Source organism: Notamacropus eugenii, chromosome 1 (genome assembly GCF_028372415.1).
Source record: "Notamacropus eugenii isolate mMacEug1 chromosome 1, mMacEug1.pri_v2, whole genome shotgun sequence".
In the NCBI taxonomy this organism is placed as follows: Eukaryota; Metazoa; Chordata; class Mammalia; order Diprotodontia; family Macropodidae; genus Notamacropus; species Notamacropus eugenii.
In genome coordinates this window covers 238,888,351-238,914,291 of record NC_092872.1, presented here as the reverse complement: position 1 = coordinate 238,914,291, position 25,941 = coordinate 238,888,351, and the positions used below count along the sequence as shown (strand labels likewise).

The following is a 25,941-nucleotide window of genomic DNA, read 5'->3' as shown; positions in this document are numbered from 1 at the left end:
GCCAAATTGAGACATATAAAAGAGAAGCTGGTATTCCAGATAAACTGAGGCAGACCTCAGTTTCCTCATTTGTAAAATGAGGGAATTCGATTAGATGATGTCTAAGGTCTCTGCCATCACTTTGTATGGCATGTAATAATATCTAGCATTTATAGGTAGCTTTAAGGTTTGCAAAGCAAAGTGTCTAATTATATGTTATCTCATTTGATCTTCGCGACAACCCTGAGAGAGAGGTCCCTGTTTTACTGATGAGGTAATTGAGGCACAGAGAAGTTAAGTGACTTATTTGGTCACATAGCTAAGAAGTATCTGAGGCAGGATTTGAACTCAAGTCTTCCTTTCTCCAGTTTTGTACTCTATCCACATGCCACCTCATGTCACTATGGCATGTCACTATCTTGAAGCCCTTGACCATCTTGGTCACCATCCTTATAGATGTTCTTCAGTTTATCAATGTTCTTCCAAAAACACATCTGGGAGGTCACAGTTTCATGGTGATGATTAGCTCTTCCAGCCTCAAGTTATAATAATAATAACAACTATAGACCATGCTATAAGGGGACATTCAGTTTCTTGATCAGACCTAGCTTTTTTCTGGTCTCTTCAGACACAGCTACATACAGGATTATTTCTCTTCCCCCACCGTTCTTTCCTGAGCCAGTCAAGGACCCCATTGCTCCATGAAGGATTTCCCAGCACTCCTACAATCTCCAGGGCATTCATTCCCCAGTTCCTCTTCCTCTTTTCATCTAGGTTCAGGTCCAACATGGCCCATAAGATTTCCTTGGAGTCAACTCAGCTCCCTCCTTAGTCAACTCAGTTCACCACAGTAAACAAGTATTTAATACATACCATGAACAGTATGTGCACCGTGCTAGGCGTCATTGTTCTTCAGTCTTTCAGTTGTGTCTGACTCTTTGTGACCCCATTGGGGTTTTCTTACAAAGACATTAGAGTGGTTTGCTGTTTCCTTCTCCAGCTCATTTTACAGATGAGGAAACTGAGGCCTCTTTGAGTGATCATCCCTGGCATATCGGGATCATAGAATCATAGATTTAAAGCTGGGAATGATCTTAAAAGTCATATAATTCAACCATTTGTTTTATAAATAGGGAAAATGGGACTGAGAGAAGTGAGTGGTTTACCCAAGACCATTTAGGTACTAAGAATGGAATTTGAACTTAGTTTCTCTGACTCCAAATCTCTCACACTTTCCATTTGTACCCAACCTCAAGAAGTCAGGCTCTGATATAGAGTGTCCTAGATTATTTCCCTTCCCTGTACCACACTATCTCAATCTGTCCTCACCACTGGACCTTCCTGCCACCGCTCCTGAGGAATCAGATTACTTGCAAACAAATCAAGCACAAGAAGGAGAAAACCAAGCATGGAGTGTGGATTGACAAGCACAGACTCATAGACCAACATTCCACCGCATATGCCAATAACTTAATCAGTGCCCCTGGGTACAGCCTGGTGGGGGGCAGCTATCATAGTAGACAATCATGCAGAATACATCAAAGCCACCAGTGATTAAGCTGTTTTGCATTTTTCCCCCTTAAAAGATGAAAACCCAAGGAAAAGCATAACTGCCTGAAAAATCTCATTCACAAGCCGCTGTCCGTGGTATCAAAACATCACAGACAATTTTTAGGAGCCCCCTAAGCCTGCCATGGATTCCTTGCACAACGAGGAGATTAGGAGGGAACAAGAACTCATTTCAAGATGGAAGGGACCACCAAGGTCAACTAATCCAACCCCTTTATATTACAGATGAAAACAATGCAACCCAGAAAGGTTAAGCTTCTTGCCCAAAATAACATAAGAAACAAATGACAGGGCTAGGCATTTGAACCAAGATTCAGGGCTCCCAATCTGGTGTACAGCCCTGACTCCATGTTAGGACCTAAATTTCGATGGGTGAAATAGAGCCAGGTTCTAGGAGGCCTTGAATGCTAAGAGGAGTTTTTGATCATATGGGATAGAATCAAAGCTGTGATGAAGGAAGCTAATTCTGGAAGAGATTGTTAGTATGGACTGGAGCTGGAAGAAGCTGGAGTCAGAGAGTCCTACAGACCAAACCTAGAGCTGGGCATTGTATTTGTGGGTGGAACCTCTTTCAACCCCTATGTGACTTGGGTTTTATTGGCACACCTTCCTAGATGTTACATTCCTGGTCTATAAAGTCCTTCCTTGTCTATAAATTCTTTTTCCACTAGGCTTTTAAATGTGTTGAGATCTTCAGAGAAAGAGCTTTATGCAGAGAATGGCCTCTTTTACATGAGAAACCTCAGTTTCTCAGCCTGGAATAACAAACAGCTTGTGGGATTTGGAGTCTGGAAGACATGGGTTTAAACCTACCCTCTCTTCCTCTGGGTCCTTCCCCCTCCCTCCTCTCCTCCCAGACCACTGGACCTCCAGAGAGTTCATATCTCTCTCAGCTCTAGAATTCCATTTCTGCAGTCCAAGGTGCCCTGATTGGTAAATGCATTACAGATGTCTACCTCAGTTTTCCCAGGCCATGAAGCTGGAGTAGAAGACCCTATCTCTACTACTATCTGAAAGAAGGCCAGCAAGAGGTGCTATTAGTTAATGTCTCTAAAATGCTTTGAATGTGAAACCTAATGAAATCCTATCCTAGATTCCCAATTCCTCTTTTCAGTCAGTTCCCCAGCTGGCTGCTCAATGAAACTGGTGCTTGAGTAGACCCCAGCCAGCACTAATCTGAAATAAAAGTTTTTATTTATATAGCCTGATACCTGGCACAAAGTTAAATCATACAAGAGAAAAAGCAATAAAAGAGAGAGATTAAGTATAAGGCACCGTCTTAGGCCTGCCCTCTTGCAATATCGTTACAAAGATATTAAGCCCAAACTCACTCATGATCCTGCCCTCTCCCCTCTGTGTCTTCTGGCTTTGCTGGAAGGTTGGGGGAGGCAGCATACTGGTCAATGCTAAAGCTGATCAGAGGGAAGGAAGAGAAGTAGGGAGAGACAGACAGATAGACAAAGACAGAGAGAGAGAAAGATACAAAACTAGGGAGAAACTACAGGAATATTTATTCTGATTCCTCCCCAAAGGAGGGGATAGAGGAACTGGGTAAAAGCCTTGCATCTCTAAAACTCCATCTCCCTCCCACCCCCAAAATGGCAGCTGCTGTTGTGATTTCCAGAGCAAATACTAAGTGCTGACCTCTACCACTTGTAGGGGAGAAGGTAAATTGAGTAGTCAGTCTATCATAAACCACCACAAAGCTCACACACCCCTGAAACATTAATCCCATGAACAAGCCATCTCTTGAGTTTCTGTGCTAGGCACTATGGGAGATATGCAGAATTCTAATTTGTTGAGCCTGCCACATAATAGAGGATCTCCTGTTTGAGGTGGGGAGACAAGCCATAAACTCACAAAAATGTGATTAGTTTTAAGAGACAGGGGCCAAATGAGTGGTATAGACAGTAAGGTGTGTAGCAATTCAGAGGCATGAACAATCACTGGGGAGGCAAGTATCATGAGAAGAATGCAAGGAAGAGGAGCCACAATCAATCCAAAACCATTTATTTAGCAGCTACTATGTGCCAAGCACCATGCTTGGGGGAAAAAGACAAAAATCAAATTGTCCTTGCCCTCAAGCACCTTACATCCTATCAGGGGAAACAACGTATGGACATAGAGATATATACAGAATAAAGAAAGGTAGTCTTTAAATATGAATAGGATTTACAGAGATGGAAAAAACTTTTGAGGTCATCTAATCCCAATGCCACCCTTGACAGATGGAGAAGAGGGGGGATGATATGAACACAGTCTTAGACAATAGGAATGGGTCTAGAGAAGGGCTGAGTGAAGGAGACGCAATCTGACTGGGTTGGGGGAGATTTTGTGTACTAGAACAAGGAGATAAATCTTGGATTATGAGTTGGAGTTAAACTATGGAAGACCTTGAGCACCAGATTAAGAAATATGTATCCCTGGTGTTCCAACAGCTCCCAGGTGAACATTCAGATTGACTCAGGTAGAGAAATTAGAACTGAAGCTCCCTAAAGGCAGGAACCAGTTCATTTTGCCCTTGTATCCCTGGTGCCCAGACAAGGACCTGCACAAATCAGTGTTTGTTGAGTGGATATGAAATAGGGCAGTACAACATTCCAGTAGACTCCTTGAACACAGCAAAGGCCCACTTTATAGTCATGTCCTTCCCCTGACTCAATTAACTGGCTGGCCCTCATTCAAATATTTGGTCAATATTCCAGAAATGAAGATTTCAGAGACAGATTGAGTGAGCCAGATAGTTACAGACATTGATTGAACTGAATAAATATTCCCACACAGAATGAATTTATTGTGCCAAGCCATATTCTCCTTTACCTTCCTCCCATCCCCATCCTTCCAAAAAGGGCATCCTTTGAGCCAACTAAATGATCTTAGGCTTTCCTAACTACAATCCCTAAACTACCAAGGTCCAGTATCATTATTTAATATTACCACATCATTTAGCTTAAAGAGAAGTCAGAGGTGGGGACAATTTTGTACCAGCCTCTCTGATACAGGTTATTTTAAAGGTAAGGGTGCCTTGCTCTTCAATGAGAATTTAGTTTTTAAAATGAGTTTAAGTCACAGCAAAAGAGATTTAGATTAGACATAAGGAAGTACTTCCTCATTGAAAAAGCTATAGATTTTCTTTAGATTTAAGTATCAGAGAGATGTTCATTAATCAGATGACAAATATTTTTGAACACTGTCTATGTTTAGGGCTCTAATAATATATGGTCCATATGTTCAAGGCACATATAATTAATTCATTTGGGATATGCCATGATACTTTAATGAATCTGGGATCTCACTGATATAGGTAGTTCCTTCAAGAGTGCACATCACAACTCATCCACAGTTTCTTACTCTTGGGCAACTCTGTACTTGCCCTCCAATAATCCTTCATATAGTTCCCACCTTACTGGAAGCCCTCCTCTAATGAATATCTGTTGACTTTGGAGCACTTAGATTATTCATCTTTCATTCTACATGTACTCCCATCTCATCCCCTTTTCAGGGATTGCATCTCTGATAACATCCTTTATGCTGTCTCTTTTAGTCAAGGCTTCACTTGGCAGCTAGGTGGCACAGTGGATGGAGTGCCCTCAGACACCAACTGGGTGACCCTGGGCAAGTCACTTAACCCTGTTTGCCTCAGTTTCCTCATCTTGAAATGAGCTGGAGAAAGAAATGGCAAACCACTCAAGTATCTTTGCCAAGAAAATCTAAAATGGAGTCACAAAGAGTTGGACATGACTGAAAAAATGACTGAACAACAACTAATTGGAAGCATATTTAGTATACTCCTACCCACCATCCTCCTCTCCATTACCCTTTGGGGAACCCACAGCTTTGATTCTTCAGACTGGTATTCCATGACTCTAAGCCAAATAGTATCACCAGATTTATGTTCTGATGAGCCTTTTTTCCAGGTAAAAACTTAGAGTCATTAAAAGTACGGCAGAATTTCTCAAAGATGATCCAGCCCACTTCCTGTCCAGCTCTGGACCATTGTTCAGTAACCAGGCAATGACTGATCAATTCCAACTGGACAACTGGAGGGGGTAAAGAGAGTCAGAGACTCTGGAGGGAGGATAAATAGCAGAGTTTGCATGGAAAAGCTGTGGTAGACTTTTCTCATCTGTAAAATGGAAAGAGTAGCAACTGCTTATATACTCCATCATCACATTTCTTGAGGATGGATTATAGATTCTTAAAAACATTCGAAAGAATGTTATAGATCATCTAGTTCAACCTTTTCATCTTCTAGATGAGGAAACTGAGATTCAGGGAGGAGAGTGATTGTCTAAAAGTTTCCGAGGTAATAAATACCAGCACCTGGATTAGAATCTATGCTTTCTTTGACTCCAAAGTCAGTGTTCCTTCCACTACTCCCACGCTAGTGATGCTTAAAGTTGGAAGGGAGGTCAGAAGTTATCTACTTCAATCTTCTACCAGAATCATTAATCCCCTTTATTGTACCCCTAACAAGTGGCCATCTAATGTCTACTTGAAGATCTCTAGTGATGGGGAACTCATTGCCTACATGGTGAAGTGGATAGAATGCTGGATCTTGAGTCAGGAAGTTGTTCTTTTATTGTTTCAATCATGTCCAACATTTAGTGACCTCATTTGGGGCTTTCTTGGCGAAGGTTCTGGAGTGGTTTGCCATTTCCTTCTCCAGCTCATTTTACAGAGGAGGAAACTGAGGAAAATAGGGTTAAGTAACTTACCTAGGGTCACCCAGCTAGTATCTGAAGCCACATTTGAAATCAGGTCTTCCAGACTCCAGTCATGGTGCTCTATCCACTGCACCACCAAGCTGCCCCTGGAGTCAGGAAAGACCTGAGTTTAAATTCAGCCTTGTATACTTCCTAACTCTGTGACCCTGGTAAACTCTCTGTTTACCTCAATTCAATCCTCTATAAAATGGGCATAATAATAGCACCTACATGCTAAGGTTGTTGTGAGGATAAAATGAGATATTTGTAAAGGGCTTTGAAAACTTTGAAGTGTATGTGTATCTGTACGTGTGTGTGCTAGCTATTCTTATGATATTTCATGTATATCACATAGCACTTTGTAAACTAAAACACATCAACATAAGGTTTTCTTACAATTAAAGCTTGGTTTGCTTTGGAGAAAGGATTGGGGAGAGCATTTAACATGGGCAAGGGGAAAGGGCATGAACAAAGACAGGAAGGCAAAATTAAAAATGATGTATTAGAGGAACACAAGTTAGAGATAAAGAATTTGGTGAGCAGAGGGTCCCATAAATGCTCCCCTTGGGTGTGTGATCAACTGAATCAGGGAAGAAGAGAATCTAAGTTCCTTGAACTATCTGAAAGGCCAGGGGCTCTTCACCTTTTTGGTGTCATGGACCCTTTGGCAATGTCTGTTGAAGCCCATCAGCTTTTCCAAATGTATAAAACAAAATACTTAAGATTTCAAAGGAAACCAAGGGTCAGTGAATATATGTGTGTATGTGTAGATATATATGTGTGTGTGTGTGTATTTGTATGTGTTTGTGTATAAAAATAAATTTTTCTATCCAAGTCCACGGCCTCCATGAAAGTTAAGAACTTCATGTTAAGGAGAGAAAAGGGACAGTCTCAGTTTTCCATTTGTATCCTCAGGTACTTAATACGGTGCTCCACACAGTAAGCACTTAATAAATGCTTGTTGATTGATGGAAGACTAAGAGAATTGCTTTGCAGCATGAAGGACCCCATTTCAGATTAAACAATGTGAATGTGTAGTGGGTCTTGTCTCTGATTCACCCAGCAACATTTAGTGATTTAAGAGCAGGAACAGAAAAAATCTGTTGGGGGTGGGGGAAAGGGGGTTCAGAGGGGATGGATCACAGAAGGACAATTGGGGCAAGGCATTCCAGGGCAGAAGGCACTACTGCCTTGGTTCATCGGTTTGCTATAAAGTCAAGATGATAAAGGGAGGAAAGTTAAGCTGCAGCTGGAACAATGAATGGACCAGGAGATGAGGGAAGAATTGAAGGAATAGACATACTGGTGAAAAAGAAGAGTAGGACAAGAGCAGAGATTGAAAGGCAGAAGATTGTCATTGGAGAGAAGGATTGAAGAGTCCATCATCTTTTGAAGTGAATCAAGTCTTAATGTGTGAGTGGCTAAGATAAGAGTCGAGTCACAGTTATGGATGTCACACCCACTAATGACCTAGGAGGCCAGGGTTTTGGAAAGGTTCATTAATGCAAGCACTGAAGTCACTAGGTAAGGGAGCAGGGGTTGGGCTGGAAAGGAAGGTGCCAAACTCATTGAGGAAGGAATTTTGCCTAATGACAGCAACTTGGAGGTTGTACAGGTAGGGTCTGGGAGACATCAGACAAGAAGAAATATGCCAGCTCCTCTTTCTGGCCCTATCTGTACATGGAGTTATGGGGGGAGGAGGAAAAGGAGGAAAAGGACAGCAAATACTGGTCTGGAGAAACTGGCAAAGGATAAGGCATCTTTAAGGGAAAGCCAGGTTTCACTGAGTATCAGGGGATGAAAAGTGTGAGAGGGAGAGAGACCTAGAAGTGGATGGAGACTTAACAGTACACTGAGCAGATGATATTTAAGGTCCCTCACAATTCCTGTTCTCCGATTTTTGAAATTCAGTCCTAGAATGGCAACTCCCCTAAGTGATCCCCCAGAAGAGGGAGTGATTTGTGCCTTCCTTAACAGCTAGATCAAATACACACAAGCTTTTGTCCACTTTAGAAGATGCACAGCTGCCATGTATCATGGCTGTGCCTTCCTTCCTAAGGTTCCCTTCTGTAAAATGGGATGGGTCCCTGGCTCTCCAGGAGGTGAAATGACACAAGGTCGAGCCTCAGCTCTTTCTCCTCCTTCAAAGGGTGGTAGTGAATGAAAGGATTTGTTTGAACTCATAATTAAAAGAGACTCAGACTGGGAATAAAGACCTCTTATGCCCCCAACCATTTCCCCATCCATCCCTAGCATCTGGAACACCTGAACCTCAGAGAGAAAAGCATTTCTGTAAATGTTGCCTTATTACAAGAAAATCTCCTGTGGAGAACAGTCTGTTTCCCTTCCCCAAGATGAATCACTTTATAGCCATGTCTAGAGATCCATGATTTAGGTCCTGTCCGAAGGAGGAGGATTTCTACCCTCCCCCCCCCCCCCGCCCATTTCTACCCTCTGAGTCATACTTGTACTTTTGTGGTTATTTTCATCCAAGAAATTCAGGGAAGTTCCCACAGGCTCAGAGAATTAAAGAGTACATAGAGTATTATCCTGGGAGTTAAAATACAAAATTTTGTCCTTTGCATGTAAAGGGAAAAGTGAGGTACAGAATGAGAAAACAGTGTGAGTCTTGTAAAGAACATATTCAGCTTTCTCTCTGGCACTCTATATTCCTCATCTTCTCATTGTAGCTTCAGACTCAGTTCCTACAGGAAGAAAGGATATGTGCCCTGACAAACCTTACCCAATTCTGCTCATGACTTTGGATCCCTTTAGTTACCATGAATTAGTGTGTATACTTGGAAAGGAGCATGATGAAATGGAAAGGGACTTGGAATTGGGGGTCCTGTATTCAAATTCCAGCTCTCTCACTTACTCCCTGTATGGCTTCAGGTACTCACCTAACCATTCTGGGCCTCCTACATCAGCTAAGCACCTTAGGCTGTATGATCCCTACAATTCCTTCTAGTTCTAAATTTTTTGGACCAAACTTTTATACTTATGTGCCCCATCAATTTAAAAAAAAAAAAGACATACCCTCAATATATGCAAATTTATTGATAAATTGCATATTTATACTGCTAGGTGATTTACTACCCAAAACAAAGTGGGTAGACAGGGCTTTTGTTCACTCATCACTGTGTCTCAGTCTGCAGAGTTTACCTTCCAATGGGGCAGGAGTTGAATGTTCAAGGTGTTGGGGTTAAAATTTTCCCTGTGGTACCTGTATAGCTGCTTCTGTGGGTACTCTGGTATCCCTGGATAGGTTGTGATTACCTTGAGGGACCAATGGGAGTACACATGAGGAGGAGGGAGATTGAAACAGTATGAGAAGTTGAGAGATAATGGCTGAAGGATGATGTGGTTATATTGAAGACAAGCCCACGACTGTGAGGCTTTTGGAAAAGGGAGATTTGACCTATCTTCCAAGCCTTTGATTAGTTAATCATACACCTCTTGGAGTTATACTACTACTTTGGGATTCAAATTCATGTTCCCTTTGGTGGGGAATTAAAATACAACATACTTTCTACTACAGCAAACTCTTATTTCTAGTTTTCTCCTTTTTCTTTCCCAATATCTTCATTAATTCTTTCACTGTTCCTAACATGTGCTTTACTGTCTGAGCAGACACTGAAATATGTAGAGGGAATTTCTGCATTGGGTAGAGGGCTAGAATAGGCCACTTCTGAGCTTCTTTACAACTCTGAAGAGTCTGTGATTCTAGGATAAATCGTGACTGGCTCTCTACACTCAAGAACCTTATATTCTAGCTGAGGAGTCAAGACTACAATTCATGGTGCAGGTGTATGGATTTTGGAGGGGAGATAGGAGAATAGTATGAACAAAAACACAGAGGTGGGAATGAGTTTGTTGTCTGAGTGGAAGACAAAGAGAACACTGATTGATGAGATCAGAAATTGGTGTACTGGTGACTAGGGGATAAACTTGTATAAGCAGAATATAGTCAGATTGTATAAGACCTAGAGAACCAATCAGAGTAGTTTCAACTTGTAATAAAAACTAAGAGACATGGTAGGTTCTTTAACAAAGTGGTAATGTGGTGAGCAACTACGGGGTGCAGTGGATAGAGCCCTGGACTTGGAATCAGGAAGACTCAAATTCCTGAGTTCAAATCCAGCCTCAGACGCTTACTAGCTGTGTGACACTGGGTGATCACTGAATATTGTTTGCCTCAGTTTCCTCATTTGTAAAATAAGTGGGAAAAGGAAATGGAAAACCATTCCAGTGTCTTTGCCAAGAAAGTCCCAAATGGGGTCACAAAAGTCAGACACAACTGAAAATGACAGAACAACAATAACAAATATGATCTCCTGCTTTGGTTCTATGTTGTTTTAAATGTTTATCATTGGGTTAGATAAAGTATAGATTGTGTCTTAAACAAATTTTCAGACAAGACATGTGACAGAGTCAGAATCCAAACAAACCTTGATAGCCTACACCATTCATCCTACATCACTCAGCTGGCATTTATTAAGTACCCAATATGTACCATGAAATTGAATATGGATAAATGTAAAGTCTCACACTTAGGCTCAAAAAATCAACTTCACAAATATAAAATATATAAGAAGATAAAGCTTTGATAGAAATATCAAAGAAATATTCGAGAAATATCTGGTGATTTGGATGGACTGCAAACTTCATCCAAGTCAACAGCGTAGCACAGCGTCCAAGAACATTAATATAATCTCGGGCAGCATTAGTAGAGATAGGGTGTCCAGGATTAGGGAGTCAATGTTTTGCTTTCCTCTGTCAGTCAAAATACATCTGGAATATCATGTTGCCTTCTGGGCTCCATGTTTTAGAATGGATATAGGTTAGCTGAAGAGCATCCAGAGAATGGCAGTCAGAATGCTGAAGGGCCTCAAGGTCATGAAGATCAGTTAAGGGAATGGGGAATGTTTAACATGAAGAAGAGTAAGCTTGGGATGGGGTAGGGGAACACTCAAACATAGAAGGATTGTTGATTAGAAAAGGTAGTAGACTTATTCTGTTTGACTGCAGAGGACAGAAGTAAGAATAGCAGAGAGATATTTCAAAGAGGGAATTTAGGTTCAATGCAGGGAGAGCTTCCCTTTGATGACTATCATCCAAAGGTGGTCTGTCTATCTCAGGAGGCAGAGTGTTTGGCCTTGCTGGAGATCTGAAGGACCACTTGTTTGGTGTTTTGTTTTTGTTTAGGCCAGGGTTCAAATAGCTGGCTTCGAAGGTTTCTTCCAACTCAGAGATTCCATGGGTGGTATTTTAGGAAGTTTCTTTGTCCAGGAAACCCACCCTGCTTGTTCCCATGCCCAGCAGCCCTGCTCTCTGCCAACCAGAGTTCTCTTGGCAAATTGGCAACGCTCAGCCGCCGAGGTTAAGGCTTTGTTTGAAGGACAGATAATTAATCCTGCAAAGTAATCCACGTCACCCGTTTTGGCGGATTTATGGAGATAGCCTCTGTCCCGGGGACTCTGCCTCATCATCTTTCATTTCCCAGGCAAAGCAAGTGACTTGTTATATAACAGGCCCCTCTTCAGATAAGACTTTTCATTTAGGGGAGTTCTCCAGGCTAAGGGAGATTGATATCCCTTGGGCAGGGGCTGTAACCAGCAACAAAATTGGGGTCAGGGTGGAGGGAACAAAGTCATACAGAGGGAAGAGACCAGGGCTGGGGGCCAGTTGCCCTTGGCACTGCCTGCATCCTGACCTAACCCCTTCTTTTCCGTACTTAACTGGAGACAGGAATTGGGTTTTTCAAAAAGGACTAACTTTTCAGCTCTGGGCCTCAGTGTTGTCATCTATAAAATTCTTGAACTAGGTAATAATTATTATAATTATAGTAACAGTAAGAACTGACATAAAATTTACAAAGCACTTGCATATCTTGTCTCATTTGGACCTCCCCAACACCCTCATGTGGTAAATACTACTGGTATAATCACTCTCATTTTATAAAATGAAAAAATCTGAGTCTCCAATAGGCCACATGACTTTCCCATAGTCACACAGAGGCAGGTTTGAACCCAGGTCTTTCTAATCTCAAAAATAGCACTGTATCTGCCATAGCAAGTCAAAACAGACCCTAATCTATGACTGGGCCATCCCCCAGAGTCTATAGATGAATGTAATAGGGCTACAGGGCCTGGCACATGGTAAATACTTAATAAATGCTTGTTCTTTGATTGACTGGTAGATATCAAGAGAATGATAATTATCATTGTTGCTGTTATGTGTTATTTGTTAATTGTTATTATTATAGCTAACACATAGTGCTATGTGCCAGGCACTGTTCTAAGCATTATGCAAATATTATCTTATTTGATCAACACGATAACCCTGGGAGGTAGGTGCTGTTATTATACCCATTTTACAGATGAGGAAACTGAGGCAAGTTAAAGTTAAGTGACTTGCCCAGGGTCATACAGCTAGTAGGTATCTGGGACCAGATTTGTCTGACTCCGGGCCTGAAGATCACTGGAAAAATGTATACTTCAAAAAAGTCAGAGCAAAGAATTGGTTAATTTAAAGAGCATGAAATTTTACCCTGAGATATCCCTAACATAATCAAGATAGCTCATCCAGTTTTCTGGGACTTCTCCAACCCCAAATGACCTTGTCCCAGGTCTGGCTACTTCACTGACCCGGAAGAGTCCTGTGTACAGGCCTCCAGTATGTGGCCAGTCCCTCCAGTACCAGCTCAAAGCTAACTTCTCTCCTCATAGTTCCTACCAAGTACAGGCTTTCACTTTTATTTATATTTTTATTAATTGATATGTATATTTTTCATGAGTCCTTTTATCCTTTAAACAAGCAGCCTAAAGAGTAGGGGAACAGGGCAGAGAAAGAAGGTCCAGACCTCCTTCAGCCTTGCCTATTTATGCCTTTATTAGGTTATTTGCCTCAGTCTCCTCATCTATAAAGTGGGTATTAGTAATAGCGCCCACCTCCCAGGGTTATTGTGTTGATCAGATGAGATAATATTTGTATAACGCTTAGAACAGTGCCCAGCACATAGCCCTATGTAAATGTTAGCTACAACAACATTGATAATAAATAACAGCAGTGACAACTGTTATTATTAGTCCCTTGATTTCTAGCAGTCAATCAAACAAGAATGGATGAAAGGACAGTTCCCTTAGCAAGGCTGGGGGAGGATCTAGGATCCTTGTTCCCCTGGACCCCAAATCCTTCACCAAACTGGGAGGACACTCAAGGGGGATCTGGGGGTGCTCTCTGCCCCCAGGACTTTGGCATCTAGCCCAATCTGTCCGATGAGGAGGCCTGCTGGTTGAGGTTGAGTTTCTAGTTGCTAAAAGTTACATGCCCTAGTGTGTCAAGTGGGTGAAGCCTCGACTTGACTTTGCCCCATTTTTAATAATCCTGTACCCACCTTAGTTGCATTAAGTGTAGTGGGGACGAGGGAAGAGAGAGGTCTGGTGAGGCTGTCTGTCTCCTGGGCTTCTAGAATAAGTGAGACTGGACCATCAGACTGAAGGACTACATGACGCACAGGGCAGGGAGCTGAAATTGGTGGATAATTTAGACTCCACCTCTGGCAAGAAGCTGAATCTCCTTGCTGAGTCAGGGCAGCCAAGACAGGGGAGCTGCTAGGCATTGGAGGAGCTGAGTAGAATTGGGCTTGGGTGTGGGCAGAGGATGGAGGTAAGGAAGGAGGGGTGCTGACTTTCCAGGAGCATCTCATGCAATATGTCTTTGAAGGCTGATTAGTAGAGGAGGAGGTTGGGAGGTGAATGGTAACCCTGGACACTGTCTATGGTGCTGAAAATGCAGCATCTGGGCCTTGAGGGCTCATTTTAAAAGCAAGTAGGAATTTGTTCTCAGCCCATTTCCAAGGTTCCTGTTTAACCCACCACACCTCTCCCAGACCCATGAGCCTGCATCACAACAATTAAACATCAGGCATATCTTCCATTACATACAGTAATGAGGGCATAAACAATCCCCCCCAATAAGAGGAGAGTCACTTTATCATGAGCCCTGGAAGGTTTTTAACCAGAGGGTCAAATGGCCCCGAACCCCCCAATCACACACCTCCAAGCAGGGATGTTTCTTATGGAAGGTGGACTGAAAAGGATTTCATTCTCATTTCCCAGCCCAGCTGTTGTTCTTCTTCCCTAACCCCTTGAGGCATCTTCCAAAGCCCCCCTTGCAGTGGGGACTCATTCTTATTCCACCCCATCTCTCCTCCCCTGCTGATCCCCTGGCATCCCTCATCCCTCATGCTCCCTTCTCCAGAGGCCTGGAGCTCAAGCTCACCTGTTGTCTGAAAACCGAGCTCCTCCTCCGATGCAACTGCTAAAACCCTTACCCACTGGCACACTGGTATGGAGCAGGACCCCCTTCACTGAAATGGAGGGAGGATATTAGACCTGGAGATGCTAGTTCGAGGAGGGTTAGAGTGAATGGGTGCTGACCTGGATCTGCATCCAAATAAGCAAGCACCCAAGCTCTTGTGATAACCCAGGCCCTATGCTAGGGTTCTTCAGGTAGAGACAACAAGCAAAGAGTCCCTGACCTCAAAGAGCTGACATTTTATAGCAGCGATTATCCCATTTACTACCATGCATCCCCAGGCAAGTCACTTGCCCTTAGTTTCCTAAAAAATGAGAGGACCCAATGGAATGACCTCTAAGGACCTTCCCAGCTCTAGAACTACCCCTGAGGTCACCTAAGCCTCAATCACAGAGAGGGAGCTGAGTGAGAAGGGCATGAATGCTGCCAAAGATTCTAGTGAATAAACAGGATGCTTTCCCCAGATTGACTCCCCAGTCTATCCTAATTAAAGCTCTATGTCATTACAAGGCTGAGAGAAGAAAGGAAAGCTGGGGGGAGCCAGGCCTAGAACAGCTGGTATATTGTCCTGTGGGCCATACTCCAGCCAGTGTCCCAATCCATCCTGCTTCAGCCCAAGAGAGGAGTTGGATGGGGGCCAACTCTTGAAAACAGTACTTGAGAGCCCAGAATAAACCCAGGTCTGTGTTTCTGCAAAGATGTGTTCCTTCAGATCCTGGGGTATCTTATGCTAAGAACCTAGAGTCAATCACCTTCTCTATAATTTGATTTTGCATTTAGGAATTGGTCAGGGAGTGGAGCTGGTGAGGAGGAGAGGGAAAAGAGATAAGCCAGTGCAAGGAGGGACCTGAGTCCTGTAATCAGATCCAATAATCAGTGTTGTTAGGTAACTGATACAGAAAGAAAAGCACTCAGAGGATCTGAGTTTGCATCCTTACTACCAGACTGCATTACCCTGGGCAAGTCAGCTTCCGTTTTATGAGCCTTAGTTTTTCATATGTTCAATGGGGATACCTGTGGACTATGCACCTCACAGGACTGTTGGGAGAAAAGTGCTTTGTAAACCTTTCAGCACTATATGAACCATCAATCAATAAGCATCAGTTAAATGCCAGCTGTATCCCAAGAAACAGCATGTAGAGAGAGAGTTGACCTCAGAGCCTGGAAGACCTGACTTTAGGTCTCACTTCTGACATATACTGATTGTGTGATCCTGGGCAAGTCACTCGACCTCTCTCTGCTCTAGGAAAGTAGACAGTGTCAGGTGGTATTGGGAGAGGGACTTTAGGATGGACACTAAGTCCCACTGCCAATAAGGCAGGCCTCCAGGATTGAGGCACCCAGGCTGTCTAAGGTGAACTAGCCCAGGTGGGAAACAGACCAGATCAAGGCTACCGAGCCAGTCAGCAGTGGGGTCAGGTCTGTGAAGGGCCATCATACTTCTAGCCTTAACAAATTAGTTCCCTGTTTTTTCCCCTCCCTAGATTAAAGAAAATAATAATTGAACAAGTGTGAGCTGTAATTATATTTGGTGGTAATGGTTGGGTAACAGAAGATCTTGCCTCTCCATAGCCTGGGGTATAGATCCAGAGAAAGAAGCCCCCGTGGGGTAAACTCTGCATTTAGAGTCTGGGTATCAGTCCCCTCCCTACCTGAGATCAGTTCTTTACAAGAGGGTGCTCTGAGGGGCCTGGGGGTGGAATACTCAAGGTGAAGGAGGTGTCATGGTTTAGGCTCTGATGGACTATTTCTATGATGATAACTGTGTCTGTGACTGACTCCCTGAACCTCGTCCGACCACATCTATTTCTGTGCTGAGGAGCCCTGACGGAGCACAATTTGATTCATAAATTACCCAGCACAAGGAATGTGTGATGGGCTCCCCTTCCACAGTTTGTGAAAGTCATCCTCTCTACTTCTCCAGGTCAGTGTAGAGGCGGGAGTGGCTGGCACAGGCCACTCAGGAGACTGGCACCAAGAAGGCAAGAACAGGCAGCGTCAGCATTTCCAAGGAACTAGAGGCTCAGCAGGTAGTGGAAGGAAAAGTGGGGTGCCTTTCCCTCTCTGCAAAGAGAATTTTCCATAGGAAGTAAAACACTGGAAATTGAGGAGGGTGTGAGGTGGCAGTTAAGTCACTCAGCCACCCCCTCTGCCCTCTTCTTCCCAGAAGATCACATGTACTCCATTTGGTTCTAAACTGGAAGAAGAGAAAGCAGTTTCCTCCATCTCTAAGAGGCAATAAACTGATACTGTCACTGAGCCTTTGACAGACCCTGTTCCCAAGCTTACCTCTGCCTGAAAGCCTTCTCTAATGAGCCCTTCTGTCCTTTGGCTCTGGTATGCTTACAATCTGACTCAGTTAGGAAAAAAGAAGGTTTTAAAGGTCATCTGGTCCAAAACGCATCCTCCAGTCCTCTGCCCTCCCATGGCCCAATGCCATCAGCTTCTACTTGTTTTAGGCCTCTTTTATCAGGGCATTAGGGTGGAGTAGAGTGACTGTTACACTTTGTTTCAAAAGACCCAGGTTTGGGGCATCTAGGGGGCACAGTGGATAGAGCACTGGTCCTGGAATCAGGAGTTCAAACCTGGTCTCAGACACTTCCTAGCTGTGTGGCCCTAAACAAGTCACTTACCCCTATTTGCCTCAGTTCCTCATCTGTAAAAATGGGCTGGAGAAGGAAATGGTAAACCACTCTAGTATCCCTGCCAAGAAAACCCCAAAGGGGTCAGAAAGAGTCAGGCAGGACTGAAAACAACTCAGTGAGAACCATAAAATATTACAAAGTGCTGTGTAAATATTCTCTCCTTTGATCCTCGCAACAATCCTTGGAGGTAGGTACCATTATTATTTCTATTTTGCTGGTGAGAAAATTGAGTCAGGCAAAGGGGAAGTCACCTACCCAGGATCACAGAGCTAATCACAGTCTGAGGCCAGAACTCAGCTCTTCTTGACTCCTAGTCCCAAAGTTCTATGCACTGCACCACTAACTCAATGAAATGTGAATTATAGTAGTAATTTTCTTTCTATCTATCCATCTATCTATCTATCATCTATCTATCCATCCATCCATCCATCTATCCATCTATCTATCATATAGATAGATAATTACTATTATAATATATAACATGCTATACATATAGCATATATATTATACCTTTTCTATGCAAGTATCTCTCAATCAGTAGAATTAACAATGTGCTCTGAGGGGCATCTGTGACCCTGTTACCCCTTCTCCCCATGGCTCTTCTCTGTTCCCACAGACTTCGGCAGGGTAGACCACTTGCCAGGTTATGGACAGCTGGGATGATGGCTGACTCCTTGTGTGCCATCACCCCCAGCTCCTCTCCTTGAGTACCTGATCATTGTCCCCTTTGTTTTCTTAAAAGTCTGCCCTCCTCCCACCCCCTCTGCTCCTCCCCCGAAAGACAAGGCCTTTTAGATCATCAGAAATGAAATGATGCTTATGAGAGGTCTGAGATGACTTTATCAGAGAGCGTAAATCACCCTGATCATACAGCTTCTCCAGAGTGCCAAGATTCTGGTGAATTATGGTGGGCACAGGGCTGAGCAGTGGGAAGGGGAGGGGAGGTGCTTTACATCTGCGCAGCTCCTGTACTCAGGGCCAGAAGAGTGAATCCCAGCCCTTACCATCCTTAGATCATACCCAGTCTATCCCCCAAACCCCAGATCCTGAAGGAAAATGGGCCAGAACTAAAAGAAATTGGGCTCTGTGTTGTTGAGGAAGTTCAGATAGAGCCCTTGGCCTTGGGACTAGCCTGTGTCCAGCTTTGGGCTGTTCTCTTCCCCAGACTCTCTCCATTTTTACGTGGGGGCTTTCTCTGCCCTAGTCCAACAACTCACCATCCCTTGGGAACATTGTGGGGTTGGGGCAAGGGAGGAAGGAGATTGGGCTACATCAAAGCAAAGGCAATTATGTCAGGAATTGGGGAGGGGGGGTCCATGTGCTTTCCACAATAGAAGGAATGGCAATTCTTCCTTCTTTAGGACCCCCTATCAAACTCCAGGCAGAAAGTGGATCAGTTCACCAGCGCTAATCCACATGACATTTTACTGTTGCTCTAATAGACCCAGCTCCCCAGTTTGCTGTCTGCTAGCTCTCCTGGACTATAGAAACTTCTTTTCCTTAATTCAATGGAAAAATTGGGTAGAAGGTGGGATGGAGGTGATAGAAATCTAATAGATTTCCCAAAATCTAAAAGAATAAGAAAAATGTAAGGGAAAGGGAATAAACATTTATTAAGCATCTACTAGATGCCAGGCACTGTGCTAGTATATTATCTCTTTGATATTCACAACAACCCTGAGAAATAGATGCTATTATTACCCCCATTTTACAGATAAGAAAGCTGAGGCTCAGAGAATTAAGTTACACAACTAATAAGTTGTAGGAAATGGATTTGAACTCAGATCTCCTGACTTGAGTCAGCACTCCTTTTCAACATCAGGTTCTCTCTTAGAAAATAAAATAAAATAAAATAAGGTATAACAGTTTAAGGCGGTCAGTTTTTAGGCAAGCTTTTCTTTAACTCTGTCTTTCCCACTTTGCCAGTGAATCTCTGGATCTGTGATCAAGACACCTAGATTTGAATCCCTACTTTGGATCATTATCTCCTTGACCTTGGGTGACTTCTTTAACCTAAGTGAAATTTCTTCATCTCTAAAATGAGAGAGGTGATCTCTTCTGCCTCTAAGTTGATAACCCTAGGACCTCTCAGACACCCTCCAGCAGCATCTCATCCATCCCTTCTCTGAATCCCAGGGTTCAAGACAAATTTCAAGTCTCACCTTTACCAAGAAGGCTTCCCTGACCACCCCCAGTCAGCATTAATTGTTTCCTCATTTGGGGACAATTGAATGAAAGAAAAATGTGTGTGTGTGTGTGTATTTTATTGTCTGTGTATGTGCTTTGCAGAACTTACAGCTGCTGCTGCTGCTGCTCACACTTGACACTTACTCCCTTGTATTGATCTTTTCCTGATTCAAGGCTTCGAATCGAGGCTTCAGCTACATTATAAGTCCTTTGAACACTGGGGCCATGGTTTCTACAGGGGTCCCTTGTGCTTAGCACCGTGATCTCCGTGTGATGGGCACTTGATATATCTTTGTGGATGGCAATGGTGCTGGTGACCTGGAGAAAAAAGTCGTTTAGGGAGATGACTTGGTCAAACACTGTTGTATTCATATCAGTGCAGAAGGCAAGACTCCCAGGTTCATGTCATACAAACTGGGGCATCCCTATCTCCACCCGAGACAGTAATAATGGTCAAACTATATTCCACCATCGTTACTGAGGAAGAAGAATCCCACCCACCCTGTGGACTGACTGTGTGCTGCTATTTGTCATTATGTCCACAAGGTCATCCTCTGACCCCAACTAATCAGTAACCTAACAGCTTTCACTATACATGCCTACTTGGGCTAATAATGTCCTGCAGACTGAGACCAGTTATTCGCAAATTAATTAATCAAGTCCTGTTATGAAAGATAATGATTTGTTACCTTAAATATGGTCCTATGCTCCATTTTAGGAAAATGCTGAGGGAGATTAGGCCCAGACTAGGAAATATAAGCCAATGTAATTCATATATATTTGTGAAAATTCAAATTGTTTTATCTGGGGAGATAGGAAGGAAACAATAATTAATGTAAAATAATACTATTATCATGTAATTATAACAATTACAATTAACTGAAGGAGAACTCCTTTTATTTAAATAAACAAATAATTATAGTTCACAAATGAGCTCTATTAGAATGGTACCTTCCCTCATCTGTGAAGTTGATTGTGTTATTCTTTGTTTACAGACTTTATTTTTATATGTGGGGTTTTTTTGGATTTTAGTTTTACTTTTTGGTGCCTCAGTCTTCCTATCTAGTCTAGCCCAGAAGTGCAAGGACCATTCACAAGGCCAAACCCACTGCTGATTGGCATGGAAGCTTTGATCTGCTTCATTTTCTCCCTGGAAGGGTTTGCCCCTCCTTCAACAGCCTGGTGGTGCCCCACTTCCATGGGCTCAACCTGTAGGTGTTAGACTTAGAGCAGACACCCTATTGTCTTTAGCCTCATTGCATCTCAGATGCATCTCATTTCATCTTGGGAATCCAAGTTCAATGAACCCACTAGCCTCCCCTTCCCAGCAACGGGGACAGAAGGAGCATTCAGACTGCTTTCAGGCTTTTGGCTCATTTCAGTTTTCCATGATACTTTTTAATTTTTGAGGTGGGAAGGGTCCAGAGCTATGCTCTCTTGAGGATAGGAAACACCTGATGTGAAAATTCTCTCCTCCAATACAAATCAACAACTCATATGTAATGTAGAGTCCTAAAGAGTTGTCCAAGACAGTGATATCAAATCCGGGTCCTGCCCAAAAATCTCAAATATCGCCTGAACCAAATGCATTTGGGAAATATTTAACAAAATGAATAAAAATACAAGAAAACATAAATGGTATTACCTTTTAAAACTAAATCAATATGTAACCAGAGAGAAATTCTTAGGTATGGATCAGCCATTTCCCCCAACCCCATTTCTCTTTGAGTTTGACATCAGCTGTAGGGGTCTAAAAGGATAAGTGACTTGCCCCAGGGTTACTCTGACTCACCATATGTCTCCCTAAATCTGAGGCCCATGTTTTATGTCTCTGTTCACTATAGATCACCATCTTTAGGTAATTAATATTAATAGTTTGTTTGTATACAGGGCCTGAAGGCTCATAAAACACTTTGTCCACCTTAGCTCATTTGTCCCTCACTATTACCCTATGAGGCAGGCAGTGAAATTATTCCCAGTTTATAGCTGAGGAAATTAAATCTCAGAAAAAGTTGTCACTTGATCAGAAATGGGCCTATTAAGTGCAAGAGCTGGGAGTCTTCTTACTCTAGAAACTAAATGTGTTATCCTCTCCTGACCACAGTCCTTTAGAACTGGGTTTCTGTTTGTTTTGGAGAGACTTGAGGAGTGGGAATTCCTTTCCATCCACAGCCAGAGAGCTTGAGGGAGGAAGGTTGGTGAAATTCTCAGCCTGTATCTCCAGCCCCAATTCCAAGTGCAGCTGTAACCCAAACCTCTGTGTGCCATATGTTTCTCATGGAGTTATTGACTCCAGCACAGCCTGTGGACAGCCCCGGTAGCTGGTCCTTTTGTCAGTGGGCAGCTAAATAACAATCTTTAATTTATAAGGCATCTTGCATTGAGGCCATATCTCAAACAGGCTTCCAGATTTAATTATACATTGAAGGAATTATATGGCAAGCTAAATTACAGGCCCATGCTGGATGGTGTTGGGTCTGCACTTGAGCCAGGTAAAAATGCCTGCAAGGAATGGCGGGGGGGGGGCAGGCTGCTCAAAAATAACTGTTGAATGGGATTGAGTTTGGCAGAAAGGAGAATCCAAGGCCCCTTGGAGAGAGACCTTAACCCTTTCACTTTCAGACCCATAGATATTGGTACCAAGAGCTTTAAGGTTTAAAATAGCCATGAAGGATCATAGAATGTCAGAATTAAAAGGAATCTTCCAGGTCATTCCAGGTCCATCTCAAACTTGAACTATAATTCCCCTCTCCAACAGTCATGACATGTGGTTGTCCAGTCTTTGCTTGAAGGCCTTCAGAATGGAAAACCCCACAATCTTCTAAGGTAGCCCATTCCACTTTCAGAGATTTATTATTGCAACATAGCTGCTCCCTAGGCAAACTGAAATTGGTCTCTTCATCAACCTTCACCCATAGTTCTGCCCTCTGGAACCAATCAATAAGTATTTTATCAAATATCTACTATATTCCAGCCATCATGGTAGTGCTGGGGTTATATAGACAAAAAAATCCCAATTGCTACACTCAAAAAAACTCATATTCTATTGGGGGAGAATGGCATGTTCATATTTAAATAAATATGAAAATGTTACAAAATAAATTTCAGAGATGCACTAGTATGGGGGAGAAGGGAATCAGTGAGGGTCTCATGTCAGAGACAGAACATGAACAAAGCTTTATAGGCACTGGGGACAAAGTCAGGGATTCTTGAAGCATTCAGGTGTTAGGGGCATTCAGAGAGGACAACCAGGGACTTCCTGTGACTTGTCCTCTGAGCAGGAACAGAGTCCTGACCCAAAAGAACCCAAAGTGACTGGCCTAGGGGAAAGACTCTATGTTCTAACTCATGGAAAATGGCAGCTGAAGCAGAATTGGCACCTAGCGGACTCTTTTCACTTGAATAACACAATAATAAGGCCCTGGAGACATGCTATGAATGAGTGACTCTTGAAATAAATATAGCCAAAGCTCCAGGTCTACCCATGGTCCTGAAGACAGCTTCTATCAATGGGGCTCAAGGAGAGCTGGTTAGGAAAGTCTGGGGAGACTAACTCCAAGTGGATAAGAGCAGCAGAGATCATCTCCTTCCATCCCTTTATCCCTGGCCCAACTGAGTCCTGGGAATAAGCCCTGGAGGGGATGGGTATTTAAGAAAGCACGGGCCCTCAAAAGTTAATTAAGGACCAATTGGGCAATAAGCCCCTCAAAGTCTGCTGGGCTTGCCCTTCTCTGTGCCTCATTTTCCTCTTCTGTAAAGTGAAGGTGTTGAATTGGATGTTCTCTAAGGCTTCTTCTCTCTCAAAATCCTGTGGTTCCACAGGTATAGTAGTAGACACCTGTACTCCCTGCTCCTGGGGAAGCTAAATTGATAGGATGATCCCACTAAGTGAGATACTGATGTGCTAAGCCCTTAGGAGCAGGGGAACCAGCAAGCTAGCTAAGGAGGAGTGAGTCAGGAAAGAGGATAGGTTAAAGCTCCCACTCCAGTCAGGGTGGGATCAGGTCCCCGTCTGTCCAGGTAAGAGAGGGAAACATCATCTTTTAAAAAAACACCTATGACTTTGCTTTTTAAAATTATTATTCCTTACAGCTTCAAACACAAAATTGGGCACACAGTAAATACTACATGCTGGCTGAATGATAATTCCAAAGATTTGCAGAGAAAAGAAAGAAAGAGGGAAATAGAGATAAGTGAGATCTTTAATACAGTGACCTTCTCTGAGGTTAGGAGCTGCTGGGAACCCCCTCTCCTCCTGCTACCCATGAGACAAAGCTCAAAGGGCCTGAGGAGAAGCCAGATCTCCATTCAGAGTCAAGAGGAGATCAAGACCAAGGGAGCCCTTGAAGCTGGCTCTTCTCCAAAGCAGGGCTGGGGAGGGGCAAAAGAGGGAAAGGAATTGCCGTTAGCCCAGTAGAGCAGACAAACCAATTGAAAGCCATCAGCCCATGTTGCCACACGCACTGTCAACCACTCACTAAACTGCTTTTAAACCAAGCCAGACCTCTTCACTGGGTCAAGAAGCTGACAGGGAGATAACAAGAGAACAAGGAACGGAGAGGAGATTTTCATAGAGATGGTAGGGATGGTGGAGAGGAGGGCATTGGGGGAGGGGGGGGAGCAGGGACAGGCCAAGTACATCCCTGAAACAAGAAGGAGTGAAAAAGCCAAGGTGGGAGCCTCAATAAAGCTCTCCTACCATTGCCCTCTGCTCTCCCCCAGTCTTCCATCCTGTCTCAAAAGGTAGAGGTGAATTTTTGTTTCCATCTGTTTTCTGGAATTCATCCTGACAACTCCTAAGAAAACTTGTCCCCTTACTTGGGCTCATAGATATAGACCTAGAAGAATAGTCAATTCTGTTATTTTTCAGATTAAAAAAACAAACAAATACATGAGCTGTGGTCCAGAGACTGAAGGACTCACCAACATTCACACAACTAAGAAGTGGCAAAAACAGAATTCCAACCCAGACCCTCCATCCAAATGCAGTGTTCTGCTCAGTAGACTCTACTGTACCACCATGATTCCTTCCCTTTCCAACAAATCTACTCTCTCTCATCACTAGTTTCCTTCGCTCCTGCCTTTAGGCACACATAAGTCTCACTCATCTTCAAATAAACAAGCCAATTCAATAGACATTTATTAAGTGTCTCCTATGTTCCTGGTACATGCTAAGCCCTGGAAACCAACCCACAAAAAACCCCTCAAGCTTGCTGGATGCTGGCCTCCTTTTGCTCTCTGGCCTTCACAGCCAAACACTGCTCCTAAGCAGATGACACCCACTGCCTCCACTTTCTGATCACCAGGCTTCCCGTTAGGAGGGTCATCATCCCCATGGATGCTGAGATCTTTGAGGTTTACAAAGCATTTTGCAGACATCATCCCATCCAAACCTCACAAAAACTCAGCACATATCACAGATGAGGAAGCCTAGTCTCTGAGAAGTAACATGATTTGTCCAGGGTCACCAGGTCCCTCCAAACTCCAAGAAAAGGGCTCTTTCTGCCCACTAAACCCCACTCTCTGCCCCATAATCTGGCTCCTATCCTCAGCATGCTGCTAAAACTGCTCTTTCCATAACTCCTTCTTGGCCAAGTTCCACACTTTTTCTCAGCCTCAATTTACCTTGTCTTCTCTTCAAGAACTTGATATGACTGACCATTCCCTTCTTGAAAAACTTTCTTTTCTCTACAGGCAGCTAAATGATGCAGTGGATAGAGCACTGCATGGAATGCTGGACTCAGGAAGTCTTGAGTTCAGATATGGCCTCAGATACTTACCAGTTGTATGACCCTGGACAAATCACTTTACTTATGTCTACCTCAATTTCCTCAACTACCAATTGTGATTAATGATAGCCCCTCCCTCCTAGAGTTGTCATGATGATCAAATGAGATAATATTAGTAAAGTACTTAGCACAGTACTTGGCACATAATAGCTGCTTTTTTCCTTGCTTCTCTTGTTTGGTTTTTTTTGTGACATAGCACAAGTCTGGTTATAACAGTAGGTCACATTTATATAACATGTAACAGTTTACAAAGCACTCGCAGCACTACTGGGTATGAATTACTTGCATTTATCATCTCCATTTTACAGATGAGAAAACTGAGGTTCAGGGACTCAATCAGGATCACAAAGCTGGTAATCAACAGGATTCAGGACTTGAACCCAAGTCTTCTAATTTCACATTCAAGTTTCTTTGTTCTGCACCAAAACTGCGTCCCATTCTACCCCGGTCTGACTCATCTAAAAGGCAGATCTACCTACCCCTCCAATTGTGCCTTCTCTGCCTTCTCTTTCATCTCAGATAACTCTATCTGCGCATGAAATGTGGGAAGCAGCTCTCTGACTTTGGCCCCCTGTGTACATGGATGCTGCCTTGTGATTTCCCCCCTCCTGTCTGTGCAATGACTGTCAAATCAGTGACTCCAGTCCCAGCCACATTCATTTTCACTCATATCTCCTACTGCCTACAGGACATTTCCCCTTAGCCTATCCGCCATCACTTCAGACTTCAATAATATTTAGGAATTTA

At 43.2% G+C, this 25,941-nt stretch overlaps 1 protein-coding gene across 6 annotated transcripts in view; it reads left to right on the top strand.

Moving 5' to 3' along the window:
- The window catches only part of CDH23 (cadherin related 23), a 597,280-nt gene that overhangs the window by 299,809 nt on the left and 271,530 nt on the right, over positions 1-25,941 (top strand). The window lies entirely within an intron of this gene.